This window comes from Balaenoptera musculus, chromosome 21 (assembly GCF_009873245.2).
Source record: "Balaenoptera musculus isolate JJ_BM4_2016_0621 chromosome 21, mBalMus1.pri.v3, whole genome shotgun sequence".
Taxonomy (NCBI): Eukaryota; Metazoa; Chordata; class Mammalia; order Artiodactyla; family Balaenopteridae; genus Balaenoptera; species Balaenoptera musculus.
This window is the reverse complement of record NC_045805.1, coordinates 21,740,025-21,762,359: the sequence shown is the minus strand read 5'-3', so window position 1 is coordinate 21,762,359 and position 22,335 is coordinate 21,740,025. Positions and strand designations below refer to the sequence as shown.

Below are 22,335 nucleotides of genomic sequence, written 5' to 3'. Positions count from 1 at the left end.
CATTTGAGCTGAGTCATAGGTAGGGTTTTAATAGGCACAGACACAGGAGGAGGGAATTTCAGGTTGAAGAAATAGTGGGAGCAAAAGGAAGAGAAACATGATAGTAGAGGATAGACTGGCCTAGAGCCTAAGGCATAAGTGAAACTCAGTATGTGACAAACACCATAGAGTATTAGGTGCTTAAAAAACAACCCCAAATCTCAATAGCTCACATCCCATCACAGTCAAATTTAGTATTCAGTGGGTAGCCTTCCACATGGAGATTCATGGACCTATGCATCTACTATTTCTGTCTTCCGTATGATTGTATGTGTGTGTATCTGAGAGAGAGAGAGAGAAAGAGAGACAGAGAGAGAGATCATGCCACAGAGGAGGTTGCAGGGAGTAAGACCAAAATTGGAAGGGCATACATCACTTCTGCCCACATTCTATAGCCAGAACTAAGTTACACGGACATGGTCCCACTAAACTGGAAAGGAGATGGGGCTAGGTCATTTCCCCGAGTGCCAAGGACGTAAGCAGACCTGGTTTATAATCACTTAGCATTTTCTGTGCCACAGAAACAAGACAATCTATGAAGGTAATTCATTTAAGACGACTCTTGCTTAGCATTTAAGTATTTAGTACTGAAGTATTAATTCACTGACCGTAATCACCAACATGTATATTGCAAGCAAACGTTTTGCAAGTAACTGTTTTGCAAGACGATGTGCTAGACTCTGAACATGCAAGAGGTGACAGAATATACTGAAAGCGCTTACAATAGAGGCAGGGATCAGGACTTACACATAATGAGAGAAGTAACACAGCGTAACACACGGTAAGTGCCACGAGACAGAGCAACGCTGACTTTGGCTTTAGTTTATAATTCATACAACATTACTACAAAGAAGGAAGCACATATAATGTTCTCCGGATTTTCTTACAGTTCTAAGGTAGGCTTCCTGTGTTCTCCAAACACAGAGACAAACATACAGTATTGCCCCTTTAAAACTCAGAGCTTCGAAAAAGAAAACTGAAGACCTTGTACAGAGAGCAGTATTTGCTCTCTGAGGGGAGATACAATTCATACAGCTGTCATGGTGATTTATTCAGTAAGGCTTCTGAAGGAAGTTAATTGACTTCCTGACAAGAAAAAACAAAAAAGGAAATAAAATTTTTGACGTTTTATTGGGATCATTTACATTTGTCATGTAGAGGTGGTCTACCATAATCATTAAGAATACTGGCGTTAGGGGAGGAGCTTCAAGATGGCAGAAGAGTAAGATGCGGAGATCACCTTCCTCCCCACAAATACATCAGAAATACATCTACACGTGGAACAGCTCCTACAGAACAACTACTGAATGCTGGCAGAAGACCTCAGACCTCCCCAAAGGCAAGAAATTCCCCACGTACCTGGGTAGGGCAAAAGAAAAAAGAAAAAACAGAGACAAAAGAATAGGGACGGGACCCGCACCAGTGGGAGGGAGCCGTGAAGGAGGAAAGGTTTCCACACACTAGGAGCCCCTTCGCGGGCGGAGACTGCGGGTGGCAGAGGCAGGAAGCCACGGAGGAGAGCGCAGCCACAGGGGTGCGGAGGGCAAAGCGGAGAGACTCCCGCACAGAGGCTCAGAGCCGAGCAGCACTCACCAGCCCGAGAGGCTTGTCTGCTCCCCCGCCGGGGCGGGCGGGGGATGGGAGCTGAGGCTCGGCTTCGGTCGGATCGCAGGGAGAGGACTGGGGTTGGTGGCGTGAACACAGCCTGAAGGGGCTAGTGCGCCACAGCTAGCCGGGAGGGAGTCCGGGAAAAGGTCTGGAGCTGCCGAAGAGACAAGAGACTTTTTCTGGCCTCCTTGTTTCCTGGTGCGCGAGGAGAGGGGATGAAGAGAGCCACCTAAACGAGCTCCAGAGACGGGCGCGAGCCGCGGCTATCAGCGCGGACCCCAGAGACGGGCAGGAGACGCTAAGGCTGCTGCTGCAGCCACCAAGAAGCCTGTGTGCGAGCACAGGTCACTCTCCACACCGCCCCTCCCGGGAGCCTGTGCAGCCCGCCACTGCCAGGGTCCCGTGATCCAGGGACAACTTCCCCGGGAGAACACATGGCGCGCCTCAGGCTGCTGCAACGTCACGCCGGCCTCTGCCGCCGCAGGCTCGCCCTGCATCCGTACCCCTCCCTCCCCCCGCCTGAGTGAGCCAGAGCCCCCGAAGCAGCTGCTCCTTTAACCCAGTCCTGTCTGAGCGAAGAACAGACGCCCTCAGGCGACCTACACGCAGAAGCGGGTCCAAATCCAAAGCTGAACCCCGGTGGGAACAAAAAAGAGAAAGGGAAATTGCTCCCAGCAGCCTCAGGAGCAGCGGATTAAATCTCCACAATCAACTTGATGTACCCTGCATCTGTGGAATACCTGAATAGACAATGAATCATCCCAAATTGAGGTGGACTTAGGGAGCAAAGATATATATATATATATTTTTCCCTTTTTCTCTTTTTGTGAGTGTGTATGTGTATGCTTCTGTGTGTGATTTTGTCTGTATAGCTTTGCTTTTGCCATTTGTCCTAGGGTTCTGTCTGTCCGTTTTTTTTTTTTTTTTTTACTTAAAAAATTTTTTTCTTAATAATTATTTTTTATTTTAATAACTTTATTTTATTTTATCTTCTTTCTTTCTATTTTTTCTCCCTTTTACTCTGAGCCGTGTGTATGAAAGGCTCTTGGTGCTCCAGCCAGGCATCAGGGCTGTGCCTCTGAGGTGGAAGAGCCAACTTCAGGACACTGGTCCACAAGAGACCTCCCAGCTCCACGTAATATCAAACAGCTAAAATCTCCCAGAGATCTCCATCTCAACGCCAAGACCCAGCTTTACTCAATGACCAGCAAGCTACAGTGCTGGACATCCCATGCCAAACAACTAGCAAGCCAGGAACACAGCCCCATCCATTAGTAGAGAGGCTGCCTAAAATCATAATAAGGCCACAGACACCCCAAAACACACCACCAGACGTGGACCTGCCCACCAGAAAGACAGGATCCAGCCTCATCCACCAGAACACAGGCACTCGTCCCCTCTACCAGGAAGCCTACACAACCCACTGAACCAACCTTAGCCACTGGGGACAGACACCAAAAACAGCAGAATCTACAAACCTGCAGCTTGCAAAAAGGAGACCCCAAACACAGTAAGTTAAGCAAAATGAGAAGACAGAAAAACACACAGCAGATGAAGGAGCAAGGTAAAAACCCACCAGACCTAACAAATGAAGAGGAAATAGGCAGCCTACCTGAAAAAGAATTCAGAATAATGATAGTAAAGATGATCCAAAATCTTGGAAGTAGAATAGAGAAAATACAAGAAATGTTTAACAAGGACCTAGAAGAACTAAAGAGCAAACAAACAATGATGAACAGCACAATAAATGAAATTTAAAATTCTCTAGAAGGGATCAATAGCAGAATAACTAAGGCAGAAGAAAGGATAAGTGACCTGGAAGATAAAATAGTGGAAATAACTACTGCAGAGCAGAATAAAGAAAAAAGAATGAAAAGATCTGAGGACAGTCTCAGAGACAACATTAAATGCACCAACATTCAAATTATAGGGGTCCCAGAAGAAGAATAGAAAAAGAAAGGGACTGAGAAAATATTTCAAGAGATTATAGTTGAAAACTTCCCTAATATGGGAAAGGAAATAGTTAATCAAGTCCAGGAAGCACAGAGAGTCCCATACAGGATAAATCCAAGGAGAAACACATCAAGACACATATTAATCAAACTATCAAAAACTAAATACAAAGAAAAAATATTAACAGCAGCAATGGAAAAACAACAAATAACACACAAGGGAATCCCCATAAGGTTAACAGCTGATCTTTCAGCAGAAACTCTGCAAGCCAGAAGGGAGTGGCAGGACATATTTAAAGTGATGAAGGGGAAAAACCTACAACCAAGATTACTCTACCCAGCAAGGATCTCATTCAGATTTGACGGAGAAATTAAAACCTTTACAGACAAGCAAAAGCTAAGAGAATTCAGCACCACCAAACCAGCTTTACAACAAATGCTAAAGGAACTTCTCTAGGCAGGAAACACAAGAGAAGGAAAAGACCTACAATAACAAACCAAAACAATTAAGAAAATGGGAATAGGAACATACATATCGATAATTACCTTAAATGTAAATGGATTAAATGCTCCCACCAAAAGACATAGACTGGCTGAATGGATACAAAAACAAGATCTGTATATATGCTGTCTACAAGAGACCCACTTCAGACCTAGGGACACATACAGACTGAAAGTGAGGGGATGGAAAAAGATATTCCATGCAAATAGAAATCAAAAGAAAGCTGGAGTAGCAACTCTTATATCAGACAAAATAGAATTTAAAATAAAGACTATTACAAGAGACAAAGAAGGACACTACATAATAATTAAAGGATCAATCCGAGAAGAAGATATAACAATTGTAAATATTTATGCACCCAACATAGGAGCACCTCAATACATAAGGCAAATACTAACAGCCATAAAAGGGGAAGTCGACAGTGACACAATCATAGTAGGGGACTTTAACACCTCACTTTCACCAATGGACAGATCATCCAAAATGAAAATAAATAAGGAAACACAAGCTTTAAATGATACATTAAACAAGATGGACTTAATTGATATTTATAGGACATTCCATCCAAAAACAACAGAATACACATTCAAGAAAATTGAAATCGTATCAAGTATCTTTTCCGACCACAACGCTATGAGACTAGATATCAATTACAGGAAAAAAAATCTAAGAAATACAAATACATGGAGGCTAAACAACACACTACTTAATAACCAAGAGATCACTGAAGAAATCAAAGAGGAAATCAAAAAATACCTAGAAACAAATGACAATGAAAACACAATGACCCAAAACCTATGGGATGCAGCAAAAGCAGTTCTAAGAGGGAAGTTTATAGCTACACAAGCCTACCTCAGGAAACAAGAAACATCTCAAATAAACAACCTGACCTTACACCTAAAGCAGTTAGAGAAAGAAAAACAAAAAAACCCCAAAGTTAGCAGAAGGAAAGAAATCATGAAGATCAGATCAGAAATAAATGAAAAAGAAATGAAGGAAATGATAGCAAAGATCAATAAAACTAAAAGCTGGTTCTTTGAGAAGATAAACAAAATTGATAAACCATTAGGCAGACTCATCAAGAAAAAAAGGGAGAAGACTCAGATCAATAGAATTAGAAATGAAAAAGGAGAAGTAACAACTGACACTGAAGAAATACAAAGGATCATGAGAGATTACTACAAGCAACTCTATGCCAATAAAATGGACAACCTGGAAGAAACGGACAAATTCTTAGAAATGCACAACCTTCTGAGACTGAACCAGGAAGAAATAGAAAGTATGAACAGACCAATCACAAGCACTGAAATTGAAACTGGGATTAAAAATCTTCCAACAAACAAAAGCCCAGGACCAGATGGATTCACAGGCACATTCTATCAAACACTTAGAGAAGAGCTAACACCTATCCTTCTCAAACTCTTCCAAAATATAGCAGAGGGAGGAACACTCCCAAACTCATTCTACGAGGCCACCATCACCCTGATACCAAAACCAGACAAAGATGTCACAAAGAAAGAAAACTACAGGCCAATATCACTGATGAACATAGATGCAAAAATCCTCAACAAAATACTAGCAAACAGAATCCAACAGCACATTAAAAGGATCATACACCATGATCAAGTGGGGTTTATCCCAGGAATGCAAGGATTCTTCAATATACGCAAATCAATCAATGTGATACACCATATTAACAAATTGAAGGAGAAAAACCATATGATCATCTCAATCGATGCAGAGAAAGCTTTCGACAAAATTCAACACCCATTTATGATAAAAACCCTGCAGAAAGTAGGCATAGAGGGAACTTTCCTCAACATAATAAAGGCCATATATGACAAACCCACAGCCAACATCATCCTCAATGGTGAAAAACTGAAACCATTTCCACTAAGATCAGGAACAAGACAAGGTTGCCCACTCTCACCACTATTATTCAACATAGTTTTGGAAGTTTTAACCACAGCCATCAGAGAAGAAAAAGAAATAAAAGGAATCCAAATCGGAAAAGAAGAAGTAAAGCTGTCACTGTTTGCAGATGACATGATACTATACATAGAGAATCCTAAAGATGCCACCAGAAAACTACTAGAGCTAATCCATGAATTTGGTAAAGTAGCAGGATACAAAATTAACGCACAGAAATCTCTAGCATTCCTATACACTAATGATGAAAAATCTGAAAGTGAAGTTAGGAAACCACTCCCGTTTACCATTGCAACAAAAAGAATAAAATATCTAGGAACAAACCTACCTAAGGAGACAAAAGACCTGTGTGCAGAAAATTATAAGACACTGATGAAAGAAATTAAAGATGATACAAATAGTTAGAGAGATATACCATGCTCTTGGATTGGAAGAATCAACATTGTGAAAATGACTCTACTACCCAAAGCAATCTACAGATTCAATGCAATCCCTATCAAACTACCACTGGCATTTTTCACAGAACTAGAACAAAAAATTTCACAATTTGTATGGAAATGCAAAAGACCCCGAATAGCCAAAGCAATCTTGAGAAAGAAAAACGGAGCTGGAGGAATCAGGCTCCCTGACTTCAGACTATACTACAAAGCTACAGTAATCAAGACAGCATGGTACTGGCACAAAAACAGAAACATAGATCAATGGAACAGGATAGAAAGCCCAGAGATAAACCCACACACATATGGTCACCTTATCTTTGATAAAGGAGGCAAGAATATACAGTGGAGAAAAGACAGCCTCTTCAATAAGTGGTGCTGGGAAAACTGGACAGGTACATGTAAAAGTATGAAATTAGAATACTCCCTAATACCATACATAAAAATAAACTCAAAATGGATTCAAGACCTAAATGTAAGGCCAGACACTATCAAACTCTTAGAGGAAAACATAGGCAGAACACTGTATGACATAAATCACAGCAAGATCCTTTTTGACCCACCTCTTAGAGAAATGGAAATAAAAACAAAAATAAACAAATGGGACCTAATGAAACTTAAAAGCTTTTGCACAGCAAAGGAAACCATAAACAAGACCAAAAGACAACCCTCAGAATGGGAGAAAATATGTGCAAATGAAGCAACTGACAAAGGATTAATCTCCAAAATATACAAGCAGCTCATGCAGCTCAATATCAATAAAACAACCCAATCCAAAAATGGGCTGAAGACCTAAATAGACATTTCTCCAGAGAAGATATACAGATTGTCAACAAACACATGAAAGAATGCTCAACATCATTAATCATTAGAGAAATGCAAATCAAAAGTACAATGAGATATCATCTCCCACCGGTCAGAATGGCCATCATCAAAAAATCTACAAACAATAAATGCTGGAGAGGGTGTAGAGAAAAGGGAACCCTCTTGCACTGTTGGTGGGAATGTAAATTGATACAGCCACCATGGAGAACAGTACGGAGGTTCCTTAAAAAACTAACAATAGAACTACCATACAACCCAGCAATCCCACTACTGGGCATATACCATGAGAAAACCATAATTCAAAAAGAGTCATGTACCACAATGTTCACTGCAGCTCTATTTACAATAGTCAGGACATGCAAGCAACCTAAGTGTCCACGAACAGATGAATGGATAAAGAAGATGTGGCACATATATACAATGGAATATTACTCAGTCATAAAAAGAAATGAAATGGATGTATTTGTAGTGAGGTGGATGGACCTAGAGTCTGTCACACAGAGTGAAGTAAGTCAGAAAGAGAAAAACAAATACCGTATGCTAACACATATATATGGAATCTAAGGAAAAAAAAAAAGGTCATGAAGAACCTAGGGGCAAGACGGGAATAAAGACACAGACCTACTAGAGAATGGACTTGAGGACATGGGGAGGGGGAAGGGTAAGCTGGGACGAAGTGAGAGAGTGGCATGGACATATATACACTACCAAATGTAAAATAGATAGCTAGTGGGAAGCAGCCACATAGCACAGGGAGATCAGCTCGGTCCTTTGTGACCACCTAGAGGACTGGGATAGGGAGGGTGGGAGGGAGGGAGATGCAAGAGGGAAGAGATATGGGGATATATGTATATGTATAACTGATTCATTTTGTTATAAAGCAGAAACTAACACACCATTGTAAAGCAATTATACTCCAAGAAAGATATTAAAAAAAAAAAAGAATACTGGCATTAAAGTTAGAACCAAATCATTTCAAATCGCAGCCCCATCATTTATTGGCTTTGAGCAAGTTATTTAACTTCCTTTAAGCTCAGTTTCCCCATTTGTTAAAAAAAAGGATAATAATAATAATGATGCTGCCTTGGGCTCTCCTGAGGACTGTGTGAGTTAATGCATTGTTGTGCTTTGTCCAACACCTGGCACATGATAAATATCTTTAAAATGAATTTTTATGATGATGTTAAAATCAGTGTTTTGGGAGATTACTTAACAACATGATACGTTGAACAAAGATACAATCTAAAATAAAAATGGATATAATATCATCCCAATTTTGATTTTAAAAGTATTAAACAGATGGACTCACACAGGCAGACAGGAAGGAAATGCACCAAAATGTTCACAAGAGCGTCTTTCAGTGGCAGTTATGGGGTTTTTTTCATTTTCATGCAATTCTGAATTTTCAGATGTTTTTAGAGTAAACATTTCTTTCTTTCATACACACTCTATTATCTCAAAAATTCCTTCCATCTCTTAAACTTTATATGCACACATAACTGTTTTATTAACATGATGTGATTCTTTTATGTTATTTTCTCATGAAATCAAGAAAACTTCTTGGAGGAAATTCTTTGCTTTACTCCTGTGTTAGAATAATCGGCCAGTAACATTAAAATTTAACCTGCTGAGAAGCAAATGGTTTCTGCCCCTAGATTTTTTCTCTCTCAATCAATAGTAAAGAGCTAAAATATCTTTGCAAATCCTAGTTTTTCCCCTTCTTTCTCTAACATGCACCTGGGTCTGGAATGTTGGATTAATTCCAAATAATTTCTAAGATAAAAATTTCCCTAACAGTTGAACATGACAATCAGAGACATAGAACTCCAAGCCATTTCAGACTTTCTTTAAAGCTGGAGCTAAAATATACTGAATTTTTACATATACTGTAGTTTATAAATTTAGGTGTAAATTGAATTTTTGGAAAAAAAGTTCATTTTTTTTTCCATGTGAGATGGCTTTCTCTCTTGCACGAACATTTCTTCAGTCAAGTTAGCCCGTGGGCAAAGAAAATTCTTTTAACATGGACTCAGTTTGGATATAGGAAAATTGTGTTTGGCATTTCTTTTAAATTGTTCTCTTCAGGTTAGACTGATTTGATTTCCGATCAGATAAAACAGAGCTCACAAGTGATGGTTACGTATATTACATTACCCTTGCCTGTATGTGGCCAGAATAGTAAGTGCAGAAAAGCCTTGGCCTTCAGGAATGTAAGAGCCACTGTCCAAAATGATGGACGAGTTTGCTCCTGCAATAAGAGAAAATGTTCGGGCCAAGGGCCTTCCCGCCTGTCTGCCCCTTGGCAATGACTTCAACCTCTGGGCCAGTTCACTTGCAATCTTCCCCTTAGGAAGGCATTTTCTTCTATTTTGTTATTCTTGTTAGGTGATGACTGTTCATTTTGCTTTTAGACAAAAAACAAAACAAAAACAAAATAATCTGCAAAAACCAAACTACCTTTTTCTGGCCTTTTTGTTCAGTTGGATTTTTTAATGCTTTTAATCACCTCCCTACTCATTATCTTTATTTTATTTCCTTTTCTTCTTTCATGTTAAATAGGAAAAAGGAAGTACAAATTCCAGGTCAGCAGGTATGAGCACAGTCTTACGTCTCAAGCCAAGGATGCTGTTTTCCCTGATCATCTGTACACAGATTCCTCATGGTCGTTAAGGCATATTCCCTGCTCTGGTCTCAGCCAAATGCCTTGAATAATGGAATGAAACCAATCTTTGCAACTCTTCCCCATGTTAGTTTATATCTTTGCTTGACTACTATTTCCAAACATAACCAGTTTCTTGATGAAACTAACTAGAGAAGGAAGGAGAAACCGGAGTGGCAAAGGCTATGTTGTGGAAATCTCCGCCTCATTCTTTGTCCAAATGCCTGAAGAGACTTTGTGTTCTGCTGTTTCTCAACACCCATTGTCGACACCACATCAAAGAATCCCAGCTCTGGAAGGGACTTTGAGATGTCTCGGAAGCATGATCTCCTCTCTGATGTATGGATTCCCTCTGCAAAGATCAGCAATAAGTAAGCTGGCCTCTTCGTCTGCCTGTCCAGAGACAAAGATTTGTACCTGTTGAAGGAGCCAGCCCAGCTTCCAGGCAGCTCAAACTTTAGAAACTTCTTGTTCTTACTGAGTCTAAATGTGCTTCCCCGTAATTCGCCTTCGCTTGTCCAAGTCTGCCCTCTGGAGCCTCTCAGAATAAGTCTCCTTCCTCTTCCATCTTGCAAGTTCTTCCTAAATTCTTCACGTGAATTAAATAGGAGCTAGTACCAGTTATTAACTACACATCCAATCCTTTGAAATCCAGCTTGGAAAACAGGAAGCTCCTACTCAACCTTTAGATAATAAATGGGTAACATAAACAAGGCACCAAATCCCCCTCTATAGTTTACAACTTTCTAGATCCAGGCAAAAACGCTTACAGTTTGTTTTAAGAACTGTAAGGGACCTCAGTGATCTGAGGTCTAACTCAATTCCCTGAATTTTCAGGCGAGTAATCTAAGATCCAGAGATCTTGGTTGAGACTGGAGTCAAAGAACTCTGGTTATCGTAGTTCTGGTGGTAGGATTGTAGGAGCGTAGTACTGTCTTGCTTGTTCTCAGAATATAAACACTGTACTTTGACAATTACAAATAGTTTTCCAACAAAATTTTCTTATGGCGCAGTTTTCTGAAGCTATTTTACAGTAATTTAACTTCTAGTAACATATATTAGTACTTAATTTTAATTACTATTCTAGTCTAAATTTAAAAAAATTTTTACCTCCCCCGAAGTTCCAAAAATATTGTCAGAGAAAAATAAAAACACTTCAAAATTCACCTTCCATTTTCCCCAGAATATCAAATCTCTAGGAACTACGTATACACATATAAGTGCACACATAAGCACGTGCACACACACACACAATGAATCTACTTCTCCATTCTTCTTAGAGCTGACTTTCATATAAACTCAAGATCACCATTAACAATAGGTAGATGTAATCAAGATGCTTACCCAGGGAGCTGCTATTTGACTGTACCTAACAAAACATGATGTAAATACAACAAGTAATTTAAGCACAATACAAGGTGGGGCACATATGGCTGTGTCTTTGACATAGCCATGAACAGCTTTCAGGTTTGGAAATGCTGGACTTACACGGCTGCACTTGAGTACTTAAAATAATATTAGGGCTTCCCTGGTGGCGCAGTGGTTAAGAATCCGCCTGCCAATGCTGGGGACACGGATTCGAGCCCTGGTCCGGGAAGGTCCCACATGCCGCGGAGCAACTAAGCCTGTGAGCCACAACTACTGAGCCTGCGCGTCTGGAGCCTGTGCTCCGCAACAAGAGAGGCCACGATAGTGAGAGCCCTGCGCACCGTGATGAAGAGTGGCCCCCGCTTGCCTCAACTAGAGAAAGCCCTCACACAGAAACGAAGACCCAACACAGCCATAAATAAATTAATTAATTAAAAAAAAAAAGACTGTGATCTCTCATCTTTGTAGCATAAAACCAGGGTTCAAAAATAAAATAAAATAAAATAATATTAAGGAAAGGAACAAGAGGGCCTTCCACATGTTGATACTGCTTCTCACACACTTGATTGGTAACAGCAGGGATGCCAGATCAATAAAATCCATGAGGACAGAGCTGTGGCTACAAGTAGGGATATGCCATGCTCTGAAACTACATATAGTCCCTTTCTCCTTAAAAATATATAGAAGAACGTAAAAGTGAAAATTCCATTACCCAGAGAGAACCACTATTAACATTTTGGTATACTTGTCCAGTATTTTTCCTGCACATATATGTGAATATATAATTTACCTAACCTAAAATCTTTTCTATGCTGTTTCACTTAACATTCTATTATATTTCCAGGTCACTAAATTATCTTCAAAATCTTGCCTCTGTATTTTTCTACATTCTAGATGTTCTACTTTTTTTTTTTTTTTTTAATTAATTAATTAATTAATTTTTGGCTGTGTTGGGTCTTCGTTTCTGCGCGAGGGCTTTCTCTAGTTGCAGCAAGCGGGGCCACTCTTCATCGCGATGCACGGGCCTCTCACTATCGTGGCCTCTCTTGTTGCGGAGCACAGGCTCCAGACGCGCAGGCTCAGCAATCGTGGCTCACGGGCCCAGTTGCTCCGCGGCACGTGGGATCCTCCCAGACCAGGGCTCGAACCCATGTCCCCTGCATTGGCAGGCAGACTCTCAACCACTGCGCCACCAGGGAAGCCCAAGATGTTCTACTTTTTATACGACACATTTTCTGTTGTTGGAATTTCTTTTTTACAGTCTTTCTTTTCCTACCATGAAAATAAGGTCACTCTGTATAAAAGAAATTTATAACAAAGTAATGAAAAGTATATGAATATATTTTAAAACCTCTTAATATTTTGAAGCTTAAATGAAAATAGTATCAACAGTTTTTTTCCAGAGTGTTTATTTGGGGTGGGGTGATGTGTTTTGTTTGTTGTCTTGATTTGTTTATACTACTCACATTTGAGAGCGCCTAAGAGGCTTGTTTTGCTGGTAGTGGTATGGTAGTGGTATTTCACTAAAAGACAGTCTTTATCCAGAAACTACTTGGTTCTCCTCTACTTTCATCAGCAAAGAACATCTTGGACCCATGGTTCTTTAAAATCTGCTCGTTTCAAATTCTGAATACAAATGTCCTCAGTCAGTTCACATTAATTAGCTCACTTCCAAATTTAGGGACTATTAAGAGGGGGGAGAAAATGAGCGCTCATCTACCCATTTCCTGCAATTGCATTTGCAACACTTTAAATTTTAACTGATGCATATAATTTGAATCTCATTCTTTGATAAATGTGGAAAAAAATAAAGCATACTATCAGTAAATAAAGAAATGTTCCTGCACACACTGCTATATTTAAAATAGATAACCAACAAGGACCTACTGTATAGCACAGGGAACTCTGCTCAATACTCTGTAATAACCTAAATGGGAAAAGAATTTGAAAAAGAATAGATACATGTATATGTATAACTGAATCACTTTGCTGTACACCTGAAACTAACACAACATTGTTAATCAACTATACTCCAATATTAAATAAAATTTTTTTTAATTAAAAAAAAAAAGAAAATAAGGTCACTTTCTCACTCCCTATCCATTTGAAGCTGAAAACAAACAACACATACAGAAAAAAAAAATCAGACCTGAGTTTCTGTGTCTGAGAGTGCTTCTTGAAAAAGCATTATATAATAGCACTGCAAAAAAAGTAGAGATAAAATAAACCAGGAGATATGTGTCACTTACTGTTCCAGCAAAAAGCTGACTCCAAAAAAATGACAGGATCACAAACAGAAGATGATGAAAGAGCAACATGGCAGAAATGAAGAGAAAAGGGATGCAGAAACAATACTTACACAGATACAGAGATGAAGAGGAAGTAGGAAAATGACACAGAGGATGGCTGGAGGACGACACAGCTTCCGGTGGGGCAGAAAAAACAATGCTGTTTTACATCTTCAGCAAACGTTATGAACTATATGGAAGAGGGCTAAGGGGCTGGTACTGCTGAGAACAGCAAATTATTAGTGTGTATAAGAACTTCTGCCTAAAGAATGTTCTTGATAATGCTACTGGAATAACAAGAATTCACATGTTGCCATGCTGGCAAAGAAAATAGGATGCTTTTAGAAACAGATGATCCATGGATTTGTGGTAATGGAACAAAAGCCAACAGCTTAAGTGGCAGTGGGTTATGATCAGCATTTGTCATGTATTTTACTCAATACTATGTAATACAGAAAAATATCATGTCACTTACTTGTCAGAAGTAGATGCCTGTGTTCCTTCAACAAAATCTTTCTGAACACCTCCCTATGTACAGCTCTGGGCTAGACTTTGAGGATGAATCCTACTGCTGAGTTCCCAGGAGGAGACAAATGGGACACGTGAACTCTCATGACATTCTGTACCCTTCCTCCCAGATACTTGCTTCAGTTTGCAATTACACATTTTATTTGTGATATCTGTGATTATTTGATTAATGTCTGTCATCTCACTAGACCATAAGCTCCATGAGGGTAGGAATTTTGTCTGTTTTGCTCACCACTGTTTTCCTTGCACAGTGCCTGGCATATAACAGATGTCCAATGAATACTTGTTGAAAAAAATGAATAAATACTTCAAAAAGTTAGTAATAAGTTTTATAAGAGGTACATAGATAAAGACTGCTAAAGTCTCTGGACAGAGTGATTCGGTTTTAGATAAAAGCTAAAAGGTTTTAAAGAAGAGATGGTTTTGAAAGTCAGGAGACCAAATTAATCAATTATTATAATCATCTAGGTGAGAAGTAATAGGACATAAACGACTAAAGTAGAAACAATTAGAAGGGAGAGAAGTAGATAAATAAAAGTATTACAAAGATCAAATTGGCAGATGGTGGTTGCCAGTGGGATACGAAGGGCCAGGAGAAGCAAAGAGTTTGAGGATGTAGCAGGTGACTGGGAGGATGGGATTCATAGAGAAATGCAAAGAGCAGCTCGATTAGGTCCATGGGGAGCACAGGACCTCAGATCCAAATGTACTGAGGTCACTCTGAAGGGGACGGCAAGCAAGCTGCCAGCAACGTGGGTCGGGAGGTTTATGAGAAGACCAACTCAGAGACACAGATTTTTGAGACATCTTCACAGAGATTCTGCTTGCGGTCATAAAGGCGGATGAGGCTGTCCAGGGAAAGATCATGGAGAGAGAAAAGCAGAGAACCAAGGAGAGGTGCTTGAGAAATGTTAAGATTTTTGGTGGGGTTATTTTTTACGTAGTTCAGGAAGACAGAGAGGCCCATAAAACTCTATCCGATAAGAAACCGTCTTATCTTCCATGTTGGGAAATTCACTATTTACCCCCAAAGGAGTCCTTCTGGGCTTCATAGGTCTGGAGAATACCAGTTCCATGGAAAAAAGAAACAGCACCAGACTCTCTGGAAACAAAGTGGTTGAAGAACTGAAGGATTTAGGACTTAGGTGGACAGTATGCTGGACCCCAGCCCTTGCACACCCCCAAATGCTAAGAACAGCTTTTGGTCAGCACTCCTGTTTCCAAGATGTGCTGATTTATATTATCAACAGCTGTGAGCTCTTTGACCCCCCAGTCCAGTTGGACTGGTTTGTTGTGGGAAACCCTTTGAAACCAAAGAGGTCACAAAGCTTGAGCCTTGTCTATCCCTGTTCTCAGACTGCTTTGTCTCCAGTCTCCTCCAGTGATCTTTCTGACAGCGCCTCACAATTTTTTCCTGTAATCTGTGGCTAATCTCGCCTCAGTTTACCATTCCACCGGTGGAGAGATCCCACTTTCTTATGCACCAAGATAGTATCATGCTGAACTAGTTAAAATCACTCAAAAATATGGAATGACTTTGAAAGGAGGAAAAATGTGGGTAAATACATGGCAATATTTTTAAAGTCTCCATTATAGTAATAATAGGTAAGCACCCAATATGGTTAATAGCCAGTACTTAGATTAAGGCCTTGTATGAAGTAGATGGTCAAGGTTGAACTGAATGGAATAGTTATATAAGCACCGTAGCAATACATGTGAATTCATTAGTTAAAATATGTGCATTAACCTCTAAGTGCCAAGAATTGTGATAGAAAATGAGGACAAAATAAATAAGATAATGGGCAGAAGCTCTAGAAAAATAGCTTACATGAATTTCTTGCCTTAATTTAAGAAACCAGAGGTGTGGAGCTTAGGGCTGCAGAAGCTAGAAAAATCTCATGACTCTCCTTGGGCCCAGAGAGGTAGGTTGGGGTCAGGGGCTCTGTATCCTATTCTATGGCATTCGTGGTATTTAATAAGCAACGGAGAACTGGTCATGGATGTCAAGCAGAAGGGACATGAAGCAATTTGGTTTTAGTAGTTATTCATTACGTGTTTTTTTCATATTTCCATAAAGTAAATGGTTAAAAATCATAGCTGCTAAATTCTGCATATAATTTTCATAATGGTTCAGGGGAAAAATGTGTTTTTTAAAAATTTATTTTACTTAAAAAAAGTCAACTGGAAAATGTGATTTGACTTGTAGAAATTTATTTGCAGATAACATGTCTGTTTTTATCGGGAGGAGAGAAGCCCACTAAAAGGGCAGAGCCACGGGCAGGGCAGCTGTAGCTCCACTTCCTGTCATGGCAGTGTTACAGGCACTGTATGTTATCACACGGTTGTGTTCTTTCAGGTTATAAAGACAGAAGCAGGTTATCTACATTGCTTTATTATGAAGCTCAGGAAGTAAGGAAGAACAAGCAATAGTCTCTGCAGTCATAAGCAACTCAGAAGGTTCTGGAAGGTCAGCATGGAAACAGCAGCCCCAGGTAGTACAGTAGGGTGAGCTCTTCAGCGTCAAGGCAGCCACTGCTCCTACAGTGTGACTCAGTCGTGCAAGTGGCTCTGTTTAACTCTGTCTTTGCTTCTCCTGAGGCCGTGAACAGAGTGGTTACCAACCCAGGCCCTGGAACACTCACTGCCTGGGTTCAAATCCAGGCCTTGCCTCTAAGGCTCTTGGGAAAAGATCTGATTGGGTCTGTCTCGTCATCTACAATACAGCACATACCTATACGACATCGTTCTCCAGCCGCAGCCTTGTAGGTCACAGGACAAACTAGAGAGCTCCCTCAGGTGGGCATGAATCCTTGTCTGAGTTAGTCACATGATGGAAAGTATGGCAACCTCTGTGTAAGGAACCACTGTGGCTGCCTTTCTCAAAATGGGCAGAGCAGGTACTCAGAGGACCATGGCCTGCCATCTGCTCCTCAAGAAGGGCACGCTAGACGCAGTTAACTAATACAGGAACTGAGTTCATGAAGCAGTTGAATAATATTAATAAAATAATATATCATATTGTATAATGATTATATTATTATATCAATATAACACAATATTATATATAACATATATAATATGTTGCTATTACAATACATAACAATAACATATTGTTTAATAATATGTTATTAGTTAATAATATATAATATATCATAATATATCATAATATATTGTAATATATATTAATAATAAAGGCACTTAGTGAACTAAGCAATGTAAAATGAAGTTAAGTGTGAGTTTAGGAAGAAACAGGAGAACACTTGTTCAGTGTTCCACAGTGGTCTAATTTCTGTTGAGACTATGGCCACCACAATTCATAATTCACTGTAAGAGAAAAACTATTACTTCTGTATAGACTCCACTAATTAATAACAATCTTATAGATGGTATCACTGGCATACTTGTGTTGTTTTCTTTTTTTCCATTCTAACAAGCTGGGTTAACAATCATAGGATTGGTTATGTCCACCTGAGACATAATAATTTTTTTCATGAAAAATGTCAAGCATCACATATAAGGAGATAATAACACGATACCCCCAGCATCAGTAACTGCCAATGTTTGGCAGTCATATTTTATCTATGTCTTTCCCCCCGAACCCTTTTGCTGAGAGTTGAAAGTGAAATTCTCATGTACAAAAAAAAAAAAAGTGTTTAAAAGGTCCTGCTTCAAAGAGGGAGTGCTTTGCTTCTGGTAGCGTACACATTTTCTCTGTAGCACACTTTTCTTTCCAATCCCTCAGCCGTTACCCAAATTCTGTCAGTAGCCATGGAAATGCCTCTTATAATGGCCTCAAATAGAATAATCTATTTTTCTCCCTGCCTCCCAACATGGAAATGGTAACTCAAGTTCACAGACCTCTAGGGATTCCACAGATCTGCTTTAGCTAGTCTGTGAAATCCCAGAAAATGTATGCAAATATTTTTACATTCTTTTTTTTTAATATAGGAAAGTTCCAAAGCTTCTATCAGATTCTCACATGGGCCTATTACCTACAAAAGGTTAAGAACCTCTGCCTCTGCCATATCTTGAAAGCATAGCAAACATACTTTCTCATTTCCATTCCTTAGCCAATTCTGCGTATCAAAAGCCTGCACCTGTTGCCTCCTTCAGGATGCCTCCCCTGACCTCGTCACCTATAACTGATTTCCCGCATGTTTTCCTGCAGGATGCCAGCCAGGGCACTTTCACATTTATCACATTCTGTTGAGGTCCTATCCCCTGGACAAGTATTTTTTTAGGCACCTGCTATGTGGCAGCCACTGGACTACACTTATTTAGGTGTGCTTTGCCTCCTACTGCACTGTTAGAAGAGCACAGGGAACATCCCAGTACCCGGTATGGAGCCTGCGTCCAAGGAAATAGTGTAGCTCTAATTCCACTGAATGGAAACAAAAATGAGCAGTGGCACTTCCGTGGGCTGGCGTTCAGCTCAAGAAGAACATGTATCATCAGGCTCAAGATTTTTTTTCCCTTTTAAATGCAAAACGAAACGTTTATATAAAAAGGAAATGTCAACTTGATTATCCTTGGGCATTAAGATAGAGATGCCGAAGCAAAGGTTCCCTCCCCTACCCGGATATAGTGTGGCACTAGAAAACTATTCCAGAATCACGAACTATATATGCTGATCTTCACCGCCCTCTTGGTAGCGCCTTAAATAGCATCACCGGTATCTATATGGGCATGTAGTTGGGTCCCCACGAAAGATCATGCCTGGAAGTACATCTCCACCCACCCCCACCCCGGAGCCAGGAGGGTCAAGCTTAAACAGGAAGAGGGTCAGAACAGTTACTAAACATGTTAACTTTCCAGTATTGGGTACGCGCCTTTTTTTTTTAAAGTCATACGCCTCTTAAGATTACTGAGCTGTTTGATAACAGAGGTTGAAGACGGCCAGGCTAAGGACCTGGCAGAAAGTAGTTAACCCTATTGTTACCGAAGCGGAGGGTGGGGGAGGGGAAATCTGTGTCCAGCTTTCGGCAGATACTTCCAACCTAAGTTCCATCCCTTCTTCTGATGGGCCTAGTTTAGCAAAATTCTTAACAAATTACGCAGGCCGTTTGAGCGAAAAAATCTGGAAAGTCTGACCAGTGGCACCTGGGACTTAACCCCTTTGATCGTCGGTTTTCCCATGTACCCACTGGGGACCTTTCCGTGGCAGAAGGTGTTTGCCAGGATCAAATGAGAGAAGACGCGCTGAAACGTCACGCTGTTGTCACCCAGGTACGGCGTTGCTGCGCTCCAGGTGTGCTCGCCTCGGCGTCCTCTCCCACGTAGAACGGGCCACGCCGGGAGGCACCGACGAGAAGAGCGCGGGGAGCGGGCAGGAAGGTCACCCCGATCCCCAGGCCAGGCGGCGCGGCAGAGCCTCACTTCCCGGGCACGTTCGGGCGGGGCATTCCCAGGGGACAGGGCAGGCAGGCGGCACTCCCCGGGCTCCGCTCGGCGCCCGCCGCCCCTGCGAGGCTGGCCGCCCTCCCGGCCGGGAGGCGCCGCGGGCCTGGGTCCCGGGGCCGCCGGAGCCCGAGCGCAGCCCCCAGAGGTGAGGGCGGGTCAGGAAGGCGGGGACGGCGATGGGGGCGGGGAGCTGCGCCACCGGGGCCGCGGGCGGTCGCCCGGAGGCCCCCGAGCCCCGGGAAGCCAGCACCCGGGCCGCGGCGGGAGGAGGCACTGGCGGAGGAGCGGCCCCCAGGCTCTGCCCGAGGCCTCCGGGGGCCGCGCAGCAACTTCTCTTTGGAAGCCCTGGGGGCGCGCGCGCGCGCTCCCACGCGGGCACGCGCGTCCCCGGCGCCCCGCTCCCCCGCGCGCGCTCCGTCTATTTTTTTCCCATCGCTTTCATTCTCACACTCTAAAGTAGGTCACCGGGTGGAAGTTACAGCCGGTACAGACCCCGGCTTTGATGCGAAGGCAGATTTTCCTCCCCGGCCTCGGGCGGGGGGGATTCACTGCAACTATTCGGTTCCGTAGAGCTGCCCGCCCCCATACCTTGCAGCCAGCGCCGGCGACCGTGGCGTTGACGATGGTCCGCAGAGCGGAGCGGCGGGAAGCCTCTTTTCCCCTAGTTCGGCCGGCCCTGCGCCTGCCCCTGCCCCGCGGACCGGGAGGAGGGGGCGCGACAGGTCGCCTCCCGCGCTCTCCGGCGCCCGCGTCCCGGGTCTGACCGCCTGGGTGAGTGCCTGCTCTTCCGCTGTCATTACAGTCGCCGAGGGTAACATGTTTACCTTGAAAACTTAGACGTGATCCGAACAGCCAGCCGAGCCTGGCGTCAGTAAGGGACTGCGGTGATGTGCTTCAGATGTTACACCGGATAAATCAGAACCCAGAGCTGTAGGGGACATGTAGTGTCTAAAGGTGAAAATGAATTTGTGTTTTCCTGGAGTACACGTGTATCTTTCCCTTTAGAAGCTATCACTTGGGAACTGATTTTTAACTAGCAGGAGGCGATGAACTAAGATAACTTGAAGCCAGAAAGTTTGTCAGAATATTTTTTAGTTGATCTGGAAGAACTTACTAAAATAGCCCAAGCTAATGTCAAAAATACAGTCTAAGAAGGAATATCAAAATGCGATGGTAGGATTTGTATAATATTTGCTATCTGTGTCCTTATGTATTATCTGGCTTCTTTGTGGTAACTGTTATAAGCATGGGATGCTCTAGGTAGAAAGAAGGTAAGGTTGTGAACACCTCCGTGCAGAGCTTTTTATGGGTTGGTCTGCATGCATTTAAGTGTACACTGAACACTTCCTGTGGGCGAAGAGCTAGAATGTGACTATATCATTTTGAGGTTACGGTTATTAGCAATAATACAGGTAACAGTTGGCTTTTAACCCCTTGTTTCAGGGGCTGAAGTACTATTATTCACGTGACTCATCAGCATAGCGAACCCTTGACTAATGACTGGTTAATCTGTTTTGAAGTTTAGGAAGAGAGAACTGTAGGTTCTTCTGTCCTTGATGGCTGGCTGAAAATGCAGGATAAAGGACTCTCCAGGGATGGTGAGGGGTGCTCTAGAGTAGCTCGGAGGGCAAGATCATTTGGAGAGGATGAAGGTGGCTCCCTGATGGTCATTGATTGCCCATAGCTTCTTTTAAAGTGGACCCTGATAGGTTGAAAAGGACCTACCTCCTCACTAAGGAAACTGCTCCAGAGAACCGCTTTCTTAATGCATTTGGTAGGATCTGAGAGGGGAGCTGTCTACAGACGTTTCTCTTAATTCAAAAGAAATCCTTTTTCCAGAAAGATTCAATTACTGTAGTGATGTTCTTTGGAAATAATTTGTCCTTTTGTGTGTTTGTCATAATATAGCAAGAGCACCAAGGTAGTTCAAAGGTTTTAGTAAAATTTTACTTACCAGAGGGATGGGAAATGGAAAATGCTATGTCTTCATGGTTAACTCTGCATTAAAATGGAGGGGCGGGGTGGGGGGCTTCCCAATACATCTTAAACCTCTGTGTATGTATCGCGATATCTTCTAAAATCAAATCCTACTGGGGATTAAGAGGGCTGTAAAGAAGGTATTAATACTTTCAGTATTTCTGATAGGTGGATATGTGAATACTTATGTGCATTCCACTTGTAATGAATTAATGTAATTGTAATGAATGACTTATATCTTAAATGGGAACTGAGTCAGCTCTCACTGTGATTTAGCCCTTGGTATGATGAACTGATGCGATCAGGCTGTCAGCACTTCTCTGTGCAATCTTATGTTTTTACTCGTAGATAAATTAGGAAGGGTTTTGAGGAGAGTGGCAGGAAAGGATGAAGAAACTGGTGATTTATTTAAGGGCAGACGGAAGGAACTAAATATGGAGGCTGATTTTGGCATACCTTGGTCGCTGGTTGCTGGTCAGGCTCAAAGTATGGTGGTGCTAAATGACCAGTTGAATGTCCCTCAGCCTGTGTGATTCTCTTCTCTTGATGTCATCAGACAGCACATAGCCTGGACCTCTAGCTAAGATGTATGCAAAAGGAGTGACATCATTCACTTTGGGTACTCACTTCCCATTCAGAGAAACTTCTAACCACTTGGAGTTTGAGCTCCATTACCTGGACTGAATCCCAGCTCTGAGCCATTTCCTCATCTGTGAAATGGGAATAATGATGCTTCCTAACTAAGGTGGCTGTTAGGAGCAAATGGAGCATTTTACTTGGTGTGAAATGCACATTGTGAGCTGTCTTACAAGAAAGAGAAATA

At 41.7% G+C, this 22,335-nt stretch overlaps 1 protein-coding gene and 1 long non-coding RNA gene across 3 annotated transcripts in view; one reads left to right on the top strand and one right to left on the bottom strand.

The window, feature by feature from the left end:
- Positions 1-22,335, bottom strand: part of LOC118887991 — a 206,298-nt gene that overhangs the window by 93,707 nt on the left and 90,256 nt on the right. The gene's annotated exons all lie outside the window — the stretch shown is intronic.
- TRMT9B (tRNA methyltransferase 9B (putative)) overlaps positions 19,285-22,335 on the top strand; it is a 63,873-nt gene continuing 60,822 nt past the window's right edge. Inside the window, exons 1-2 of one of the 2 annotated variants that reach the window (XM_036838936.1) lie at positions 19,285-19,680; positions 20,338-20,489. The gene's annotated coding sequence lies outside the window, so the exon portion shown is untranslated. Of the gene's footprint in view, positions 19,681-19,708; positions 20,490-22,335 lie in introns of those variants that run through there. The other variant, XM_036838935.1, reaches the window with a different exon arrangement.